The sequence below is a fragment of the Suncus etruscus genome, chromosome 10 (assembly GCF_024139225.1).
Source record: "Suncus etruscus isolate mSunEtr1 chromosome 10, mSunEtr1.pri.cur, whole genome shotgun sequence".
NCBI classification, from domain to species: domain Eukaryota; kingdom Metazoa; phylum Chordata; class Mammalia; order Eulipotyphla; family Soricidae; genus Suncus; species Suncus etruscus.
Genome location: NC_064857.1, coordinates 86,353,547 through 86,364,580, shown reverse-complemented (window position 1 = coordinate 86,364,580; position 11,034 = coordinate 86,353,547). Strand labels below are relative to the sequence as shown.

General features: G+C 36.6%; 1 non-coding gene across 1 annotated transcript; it reads right to left on the bottom strand.

The window, feature by feature from the left end:
- Positions 1-10,541: 10,541 nt before the first annotated feature.
- On the bottom strand, positions 10,542-10,648 carry LOC126021569 (U6 spliceosomal RNA). Its single transcript, XR_007500074.1, has one exon. It is a non-coding gene; the product is annotated as a U6 spliceosomal RNA (small nuclear RNA).
- Between the last annotated feature and the right edge of the window lie 386 nt (positions 10,649-11,034).

Sequence of the window (11,034 nt, the reverse complement as noted above, 5' to 3'; positions counted from 1 at the left end):
TTTCATTAAACTTTAAGAACTTTTCGATTTTACCTTTGATATCTTTGTTATCTCAGTCACTATTAAGTATTATGTTATTTAGATTTGAGTCTTTTAAAATTTACTTATTATTTTATTTCTAGTTATAGTTTATGTGATCCAAAGATACTGATATAATTTCAACAAGTGACTGATCCTTGAGAATATTCAAAATTCACTAGAGAAGAATCTAAATTCCATTTTGACAAAGGGCCCATATATCGGTATGTTTGGGACATAATATTGCTTGTAATTATTTTTATGCTATCAAAGCAAAAAAAGTCTTTTAAAATAATAACACTATCTTGAAAGTTCCCTATTTAATTCACAAGTATAGTAGTGAGATGTGAAAGAGAGGTCATATAACTATGTATTCAGGATGCCTGCATTCAAATGCAGACTGTCACCTGCATTTACAAATAAATAACTCTGCATAAATCACCTCATTGCCTTAGTTATTAGCTTCTCACTGAATGGGTGAAAGATTGATTTAAACTAGTGGTGTTTATCAAGATATACTTCTGAGATTGTTTTTTAAAACTAGTAATGGCTGGGCTTATTACTTACTGATATACTTTATGTTTGTGTTGGACGGTATAACAAAGAGTTGTGGAGGTAAGTTTTTGAAAACAATTTTCTAAGGAATTCAATATTCACCCTCAGTTATAAGTTTAGTTATAATATAGATCTGAATTATTGCAGAATCAGAATGTCACATTTAGCTCTAATATTCTAAGATTTTATATCTATATCTCTCTTTATCTATCTACAAACAACTACTAAATGTCTTCCAGGATCCTTAATCATAACTGTTATAAGGATGAAATGAGACAGCAATGCATATGAAAGTCTCTAGAATATGGAGTTATATAAATGTAAGCAATTAGCATAGCTCCCACAGTTCTGTGCACTGGCCAAGTGGCTTATCAAATATTAACCGTCCCCTCTTAGATGAGAAATTCGGTAATGAAAAATCTAGGAAATAAGATCTATGCATTGCACTTTTGCTTGAATTTCTTTGAAGGAGAGCATTTGTTAGAGTAATGATTTTTTTGCTTACTTTCTGATAATATGAGCCCGTAGACCATAGAGGACAAACCTACACATATATCCATTTCCCAACAAAGGTGAGTTATGAATCTAAAATCTACTTTATTTTTCCCAGGCCAGAAGCTGTTTATTCTGATAGTTTCAGGTCTTATCAAAGAGGTGTGTCAGTTTAATGCCATTACTTTGTCCCTAGAAGCTAATACCTATCCCTACAGTTTAGCTCCTAGATAGGACTTTAGGGTAGATTTGTTAGCATGCTGCGAAGAGCACATAAGATTTTGTCTAGAAATCTTTATTTCCATTGAGTTAATGAGAATACTGCCACCTAAATTTTTATTGTTTTAAAAGCAAGTAGAGGCTGACAGTTTCCTTTCAAGCTTGAATGATGAAGAGAAAACATCCTACCGCCTCATCTGGCTGGCTTGCTGCAAGGTAATGAGCCCTTTGCAGCACCCATCTTTGCTAGAATGAGATGACCTTATGTCTGGTAATGCATCAGGGAAGAGTGAAAAATGCTCCAACAATCCCCCAGGACATGCTGAATGTGCTAAACAATTTAGTAAATAGATCTCTAGTTACCATGTTGGAACATATTGCAACAGAGGATGCCTCAAGCTTAAAGGTCATACTTTTCTTAGCAAAAAGACCCCGTGTGAAGTTTGGAGGGTCTTTGGAATGCCTTGGAGGTGAGGGTCAGGAGATAAAAAGCACTTAAAAAACAAATTTCACAGCCTTCTATGGCTAATTGGATTCTATTCCCTGTTCAGAAAGGGAAATTTCATTTGCTGCCAATCTTGGTTCCAAGACTTGCTGAGATTTTTGTGATAAGGTAACAACACGGTGGTGGGGGCTGCACATGTCTTGGAAAAGCTGAGAGGGTATAATGTAATGAGAGCAAATCCAGAATGAAATTAGAAAGGTTTCAGCTTTCCTATATATATTTTTTTCATTTTGGGTGTTGGCTATTTATTTCTACTTTCCTTGTTTTTCTTGCTTTTAGAGCTCTTGGGGGAAGAATAAAGAAGCACTTAGAAATGTGAATATTACTTAAAATAATGGTTTCATATTCCCTGGGTACAGGAACTAGTTAAAAAATTGAGAAAACTTGATTCAAAGCTGCTTTTGGAAGTACAGGGAATCAGTGATTGGGAATAGTGGTACAGTGCAAAAACACCTAGTGTGTGGATATCCTATGTCCAGCATCTCTCTAAGGATTTTTTAAAAATGTTTTACTTTGAATCCAAGGATGCTTATTGAACATTGATCACGTTCACTATAATGAATAGTAATGCAAGGGCAATACCACCTTTAGAAGTCCCTTCCTATTTAATGGGCATATGCCCCCTGTCCCCAAGAAGCACAATAGTTTTATGCTTCCAAATTATGTCTCCTTCACATTTCTTTTTTATTTTTCACTTTCATGAAACTTGAAATATTTAGAGCACTCACTCTTTTTTTTTTTTTTTGAGCACTCACTCTTTTTAAAGTGCTAAGAGTAGCTCAACAAACATCTTTTTTTGTTTTGTTTTGTTATTTTGGGGCCACACCCATTTGATGCTCAGGGGTTACTCCTGGCTAAGCGCTCAGAAGTTGCCCCTGGCATGGGGGGACCATATGGGATGCTGGGGGATTGAACTGCGGTCCTTCATTGGCTAGTGCTTGCAAAGCGGACACTTTACCTCTAGTGCCATCTCTCCGGCCCCTTCAACAAACATCTTGAGAAAAATAATAAACATTGGAAAAAAACATGAAATTTGCTAATGTCTATTAGGGCTAAAGCCCAAAAAACCTCAATGTGACTTTGGTGCTGGCAAGTAGAAGCACGAATAGATAAGACTGTGATCTAATATTTGGAACCTGTCTCAGAAGACAAGTCAATTTGAAATGAAAACTTTAATGACACCATATGTTTTTGTATGGGCACAGTAAAAAAGGGGGGAAACCATAGACAGAGAAACAAGATCTTATCTTCTAGGGATAAGAACTCACTTTTTATAGCAGAAGGGTGCCTCCCATCCTGAACATGTGTCATGTGGATACAACCAGTCTCCAGGAGATTGGACAGTGTTAGTCCAATCCGAAACCCCAGATCCCCAAAGTAGAAATGATACAGCTCCGGGCAACACCACCAGGAACTAAGCTCCATTGGGAGATTTATAACACTACTCTGGCACCAACTTGTGCCAGTTTTGATATGATAACGAGGAAAGGAAAACTTGACCTAAGACCAGGCTGTCCTATCACATCACCTAACACTAAATGAAAATCAGAAGAGATATCGTCCTTTGAACTGTGAAAAATAAGAGCACCAACAACAGAAAACTGACTTTGACAACCGTGACTGAACAGAACCTACCTTGGGACTAATAAGGAAAACCCTACCCTAGGCTGTAGCCCAGGACACATAAAAAAACAATAACAACAACAAGAAGATGTCTTATTGCAGAGGTCCAACTTGGACAACAGAGACTGAGCAGAACCTTTGGATCCATAATATCCTAGGCTTCGGCTTAGGGACTGAACGAAAACAGGGAGCAAGTGTTACAGAAGACTGAACACAACAACGATGAATAGGAACCTCTAGAACCTAGAGACTCTATCCTAGACCCTGACCAAAAACCTGCGCAAATACCAAGATCGCTAGCTACAGTGGCTTGATTTTCTCACACACAACCGAGAGGAAACTTTCCCGGCATCACAAAAAAGCCTTTGGGATACGGTAATGAGTATATATGGAGCCAGGGGTTGATCCCATGATGGTATGCTTCAAGGATGGAGAAACCCTGAATCTCTTAGGCCACGGGAATTCCCTTTCTTCCCCAATGCTTACTGTGCCTATGCAAAAAAAAAAAAAAAAAAAACCACAAAAGTGGGGGGAATGCCAAACCCTACCACTCTAGCACCCATACTTTTTCTTGTTTTGTTTTGATTTGGTAGTTTTTGACTTTATTTTTCTTCTCTTTGTTCTTCCACTTTTCTCTTTCTTTTTCACTCTTGTGGTTATTATTTAGAGATTTATTTTTATTTTTATTTGCCGGGTCCATTTTTTTCTTTTTTCTTTTCTCTCTCTTCTTTCTTTTTTTGGTAGTTATCACCAATTTTTTTCTCCCTTTTTTCTTATCCTTTTGATCTCCAATGACGGTGAAATAGATGCTCAATCTACAACAAGCTGTAAAGTGGAGACCAGTTGCACTAGCATTCTGGGATGCATACTGGGAACAGAGGCAGAGGGAGGACAGCACTGGTGGTGGGAATGCCCCTCATTCATTGCCACTATGTTACATAAATGATGCAGTGAAAGATTTGTAATGCACTTTGGTCACAATAAAAATAAAAAAAAATACTTTAATTTATTTGGGTGACTGCAGAGCAATGTTACTCTGAAGAGGGAAGCCCTGGCATATTATAAGGGCACCTTTAGTCCCAGAATATTTGATTCAGTAACATAGAGTGTAATTTATTCAATTCTTGATATGTGACTGCTTGTGATCTACAAAAATGACAATTTTCTAGAATCCAATATAATAATAAAAGTGGGTATTGAATGAACTATACCAGAAACAAAAAGGAAAAAGAGACAGAAAAAATGGTCAGATTTATAAATTTGTGCTTCTTAAACCTCATTTCCTACTTGCAATTGACTGAATGTTTCTCTTTACCCCAATTCATATGTCAAATGATCATTATGATGATGATGACACCTAATTCACAATGTGATGCTATTTGGAGCAGATGGAGTGGGAAGATAGTGGAATCTTTGGAAAATGACTAAGTCATAGGGATGCGGTCCTCATGAAGGGGATTAGTGCCCTTATAAAGGAGAGTTCAGATTGTTTCTGAAATCTTTTTGCCAGGCTTGAAAACAACAACAACAAAATGTAGACAGGTTCTTACCAGATACTAAATCTGCTAGGGCCATAATATTGTACTTTATTGTTTGCAAACTATCCAGTAAGTGCTTTTTGTGTTAGTAACCCAAAAGGAGTAAGGCACCTATTCTTTCTATTACTCATATCTACTACAAATTCATTAGAATATTCTTTGAATAATATAATAGCTGACTGAAGGAAAGATTCTAAAAGGTAATGCTTAACAAAAAGTATAGGTTCTTGGTAGAGGCCTAATCTAAGAAATAGGGAGAAATCAGCAGGATATTGGAAAAATCTATTCCTTTGAAGTCCTATTAAAAATCAGTTCTATCAAGTCATTTTTTCAGAGTAGATTCAGAGTGTTTGCATTTATGAGAATGTATTAAAGAATATATGTAGCATTGTGCAATTCATTGAAGCAGACAGACATGGAGGGGTGAACCCTCGACAATAATTTATGGGGAATTTTAAAAGGCCAGAATGAGCTCAAACCCTTCAAGAACCATTCAAGGATCCATCAAGAGAGGAATCAGCCTTCTTTAATGATGTCCTAGTAATGGATCTCAAGATGGGAATACTTGGAAAATCACCAAAAGACCAGCAAGACTCATAACTGTTTTATTACAAAGACACCTACAATTCACTATTCTTAGTGAGACTCCTTTTCCATTAACTTTATGGGACATCCTTTATTCCTGGGAGTTGCTTGCAACTCAAGTTGGGGAAGACTATGCATTCCTTTCCTTTACTTCTTTAGAGGCCTACCAAATTATTCTCAGAAACCTTATGGGCCACTCAGAACCAATTTCAAGTCAACTGGACCAGCAGATAAATATGAAGACCCAAGGATATGGTGCTTCTAGGGACCTGGGTGATGGACAATAAAAGTGGGGCACTATTAAGGGCTCAGGGTTCCCAGATGGAGGTATGTGGTACTGGGAATCAGACTGGAACCGAGTCTTCTTTTAGTTCTAATACTGTCCTCTCTCTTTATCAAAACATAATACTGTTCATTCTTGAATGTGTTCTTCCTCTGTCTCTACTTGCTCTTACTTTCCTTTTTTTCTCTTACTTTCTAATAAAATGTCTATAAATTTTTATTTGCCTTTGAAATTGTTCTCTCTTAGAACAGATAGGCCTGGAAATCTGGATATAGATAAGAAATTGAGAGATGATTTTTGGGCCCTACACCTGGAGGTGCTCAGGGCCACTCCTGGTGATGCCCAGAGGACCATAAACAGTACTGGATCAGACATGGCACCTTATCCCTTGCACTATCTTTCTAGCACAAGGTCAGGACATTGCTGCTCTAACCCTGTAGTAGTTCCTGTGGACAATCTGGGTACTGATCCCCCTGCAACTCCACTGTTAAGGCTATGGTAGCTTGAGCAGAAGGGGAACAATGATACCTCTGACGATGTCTTCACCTTTTCTGGTTCCCCATGCACTCACAGCATCATATTTATAATTTGCTTACCTTATAAAAGAGTTGTTGAAGTTCACAATTTTTAATCTAGTGGATCTCAATATCACTTTGCATAAAGATGCAGATGGGTGGTATTTTTGTTTTATATTTATGTTAAGCCAGACCCAAAGAAAACTCTCTCAACATGATATTCATCTGTTTTACAGTAAGTTTGTATTTCAAAACAATTACAAGGAACAATATCTATGTGATCTTGTGAGCTTAATTGAATTTAAGCACTGAGTAAATGGCTATGTTGGATGACTTTTAAGGTCCTTCCAGGAACCACAATTTCTTTGATATAGTAGCAAAAGCATTATAACAGGAGTCAGAAACAATGCATCCACGCCAACTCTGCAACTCTAGCTTTGTGGATAGAAAAGTAAGCTTGAGGAAGACTCTTACTAATCCATAATTAAAATTAGACTAGCTAGCTCAGCATCCCTCAACCCAATATTCTACAAGACTCTATATAAGAAAGAGAATTTTTGCAAGTAGAAGTAGGAAAGGTATATGAGAAAACAACATTTTCTGATGTATTCTGAATCTTCCCCAAAGGTCAAACAAATGGGTAACATTTATCAAATTGATTGTTTTTATTTTGATAGGAAATTCCATTTAAAAACAATTTATCCATTCTACTCGTATGAGTATAGATATATGATATCTCAACCAACTGTCAATAGGCCCAATTTTCTAAATGTTTCTTTAAGCCTTGAATTAGTGTACATTATTCTTTATTTGGAAATAAAAGATAAAGTTCTGAATTTATATACTATCCAAATAACCCATCTCCAAGCTTTAGGGTCCTAACCAACCTAAACCTAATTGACATGAATTCAATCCTAAATTACAGTCTAGTACATATGTGAATACAAAATGTGCCAACTCCAGCCAGGAAGATATTTTTGAAGCTTGATACAAGGAATGAGATAAAATGTATTTGCCACTAATTACTTTATTGAGCTATTTCAGAATACACCCTAGAGAAGAGATTTTTCTTTTCTTTTCTTTCTTTCTTTCTTTCTTTCTTTCTTTCTTTCTTTCTTTCTTTCTTTCTTTCTTTCTTTCTTTCTTTCTTTCTTTCTTTCTTTCTTTCTTTCTTTCTTTCTTTCTTTCTTTCTTTCTTTCTTTCTTTCTTTCTTTCTTTCTTTCTTTCTTTCTTTTCTTTCTTTCTTTCTTTCTTTCTTTCTTTCTTTTTTCCTTCCTTTCTTTCTTCCTTCCTTCCTTCCTTTCTTCCTTCCTTCCTTTCTTCCTTCCTTTCTTTCTTTCTTTCTTCCTTCCTTCCTTCCTTCCTTCCTTCCTTCCTTCCTTCCTTCCTTCCTTCCTTCCTTCCTTCCTTCCTTTCTCTCTTTTTTTTCTTTCTTCTTTCTTTTTTTGGGTCACACCCGGCAGCACTCAGAGATTATTCCTTGCTCTACGCTCAGAAATTGCTCCTGGCAGGCTCAGAGTACCATATGGGATGCAGGGATTCTAACCACCATCCTTCTGCATGCAAGGTAAATGCTCTACCTCCATGTTATCTCTCCAGCCCCTCTCCTGTTTTCTTAAATCAAATTCTTCTAAACTTTTAAATATGTTCTCCTCCATCTTAAATATCACCAATAAATTAGAATGGTGCTCCTTATCCCATTATGTTCATTTACTACCATGGCCCAACCTTACCCTCAACCACAAAAAAATTAAAAATAAAAAAGAAAAGAAAAGAAAAGAAAAAGAAAAAGAAAAAAAACCAGAAAAGTCAGACTAACCAAGTTTGCAGTGATCCAGTTGACAGATCATTATAGAATCAGCCAGATAGAATATGCCAAAACCATTCCAACCTCTTTGTGCCTGCTACCTTTGGGAATTTTCTCTAAAAGACCCTCTGCTTTTAAAGGCAGCCCTAAAAAATAGTGATGACTGCATGGTCCAGGTGCTGTTTGTGAAAATGTTCTCTTTGCATTTAGCCTGGCTGCTTTAGTGATTAGTGCTCTGCAGATATTCCACATACCCTGGACTCTGCTGTGTCAGCTTTCCTTGACAATAGCTCACAAGCAGGAGAATTAATTCCTCAACTGCTGTATATCGGTATTCTCTCCTCAGAACTCAGAGAACTCAGAGCAACCTTCTCACCCCACTATTCACATTCCAGAACAGCTGAAAAAAAAAGTTTCAGGATGCATCTGAAGTTAGTGTACTCTCCATCCCCACAAACCAGAATATGCTATTTTTTAAATATGCATCTTCTTTCCACACCAATCTGATAATCATGAGTGGGGAATAAAAAAACCAGCAGGATCAATTGTACTTTCATTCCCAGTTATTGTTCCTTGTGGAATGTTCAGTAATTATAGTCTTAAAATCATATGATATTTCTGGATGGAACCACAGAGAATACTCTGGTTCTATGGATATTGATGATGCTTCACAAGCTTAACCTAGTAAGTTTGTTTCAAATGCTCAAGTGCTTTTAAGTTTATTTCCATGCCCATTCCCTCATGTTCTGAATCAAACTGCTTTGGAAGGAGTAGGGGTCAACCTTAAAACACCTCAGTCCAAGTATTATCTACACTGTTAGTCTTCAGGCTAAACAGTAACAACCATCTCTCTGAATTATTTTTTCTATGTAAAGATAAAAATATGCACAACTCAGAATATGGAAGTAGTTCTGTAACTAAAGCTATAGTTAGGTCCCTAGATCACAATCATCTTGTCAGAAATTCCATTTCTATATAATTACATAGTTCCATTCACTCCAATCTAATGGAGATTATTGATAATCCAGGCAGATTCTGTTGAATCAAAGTTCAAAAGACATTTTAGATGAGAAGACAGTTTTTTCTCCTGACATGGAGCATAGATGTTTTCTGATCACTTATTTTCAATGGTCACTTGAGTCAGTCATGACCCTTTTCCAAGCTTTATATTTAAAATCATAGTATCATCTAACAATAGTGATGATGGCACATACAAAAATTTTGGGAATAATTTGTGATGGCAGGAATGTGGTGAAAAAGGAACTCTCATCCAATATGGTAGGGAACAGTTCACCCCTCTAGAAAACAGTATGGAGAGTTCTCAATAAACTCAGAATCAATCTACCATATGACCTAGCAATCCCCAGAAAAAAATACTCATCTAAAAGGATGAATGTACAGCATTATTCATCACAGCATTCAGTACAATATCTAAAAGATAGAATCAACCTAAATGTCCAACAACAGATTATGATGGTGATGTGGTACATATACACAATGGAATACTACATAGCTATAAGGAATGATGCAATCAGGCAACTTGATGCAACATGGATGAAGCTGGAGGATATTGTGTTAAATGAACTAATCCATATAAAGGATAAATACAGGATGACATCACATATATTTGGTACCTAGAATAACTACATGAAGAAATGCAATGATTTACATGGGGATTGTCAAGAACATTCTAGGCCCCAGTGTATAAGGAGGAGAAAAACAAATATGAAAGGAGAGGCATGTCAAGTGTATTGTTGGTGTTAAGAAATGACAGAACTGGGCTGAAGTGATAGCACAGTGGTAGGGCGTTTGCCTTGCATGAGGCTGACCTAGGATAGAATGCTGTTTGATCCCTTGTTGTCCCATATGGTCCCCCAAACCAGGAGCAAACCAGGAGTGCATAGCCAGGAGTAACCCCTGTGAGTCATAGGGTGTGGGCCAAAAAACAAAACAAAACAAAAGGACAGAACTAAATATCCAAGCCAGAATCAACAGCAATGAAATCATCAGACCCAAACTCTAACAATCAAAATAAAAAATGAGCCTGGTAAGCTGGTCTGCAAGGGTGGTAGGTGGTGGCATGAGATGGACTCTGGGAACATTGGTGGAGGTTGACGCTAGTGGTGGGATTGGTCCTGTAACATTGTATGTCTAAAATCTAACTATGGATATCTTTGTAAATCACAATGGTTTAAATAAAAATAAAAATAGTATAAGAAACCCATTTTCTATCATTTTATTATGACAACATTCAAAGTTAAGAGCACAAGATTTGGGCCCTTAGTTGAAATACAACTAAGAATTCGAAGTATCTTAACTCCTATTAGTCCAGGTAGTTTCAAAGATTCAGGCCCTCTGGATCACCTGGCACGGTCAGTTTGCTATTCTTTTTTTTTTTTTTTAAGTATGGAATGGTTCACGAATTTGCATGTCATTCTTGCGCAGGGGCTATGCTAATCTTCTCTGTATCGTTCCAATTTTAGTATATGTGCTGCTGAAGCGAGCACCAGTTTGCTATTCTGTAAAGAATCAGTAACCCTAGTCTGTGATTAATGGAGAAACAGTGAGTTTTCTCTTGTCAAAAGTCACAAATCTTTATGCCTGTAGGAAATTTCTCCACAAAGTATTTATGTCTTTGGAGAATAATTAGAGCTACTTCTTTGTTATTCAATTGAATAGATTTATGTTAAAAAATTAAAACCATGAGATATATGTTACAGAATCCTATATTATGGAATCCCATTTTATGGGATAGATTCTACACAAGGGGTAGGGAGTACAAATATTTGAACTCAAACCTCTTAGAAACTACACTGTATACTAAACTATATTAAAATTGTCTATCCGGAATCCTAATTAAGTCGATGTCACTATTCAATTTATGTTACAGATC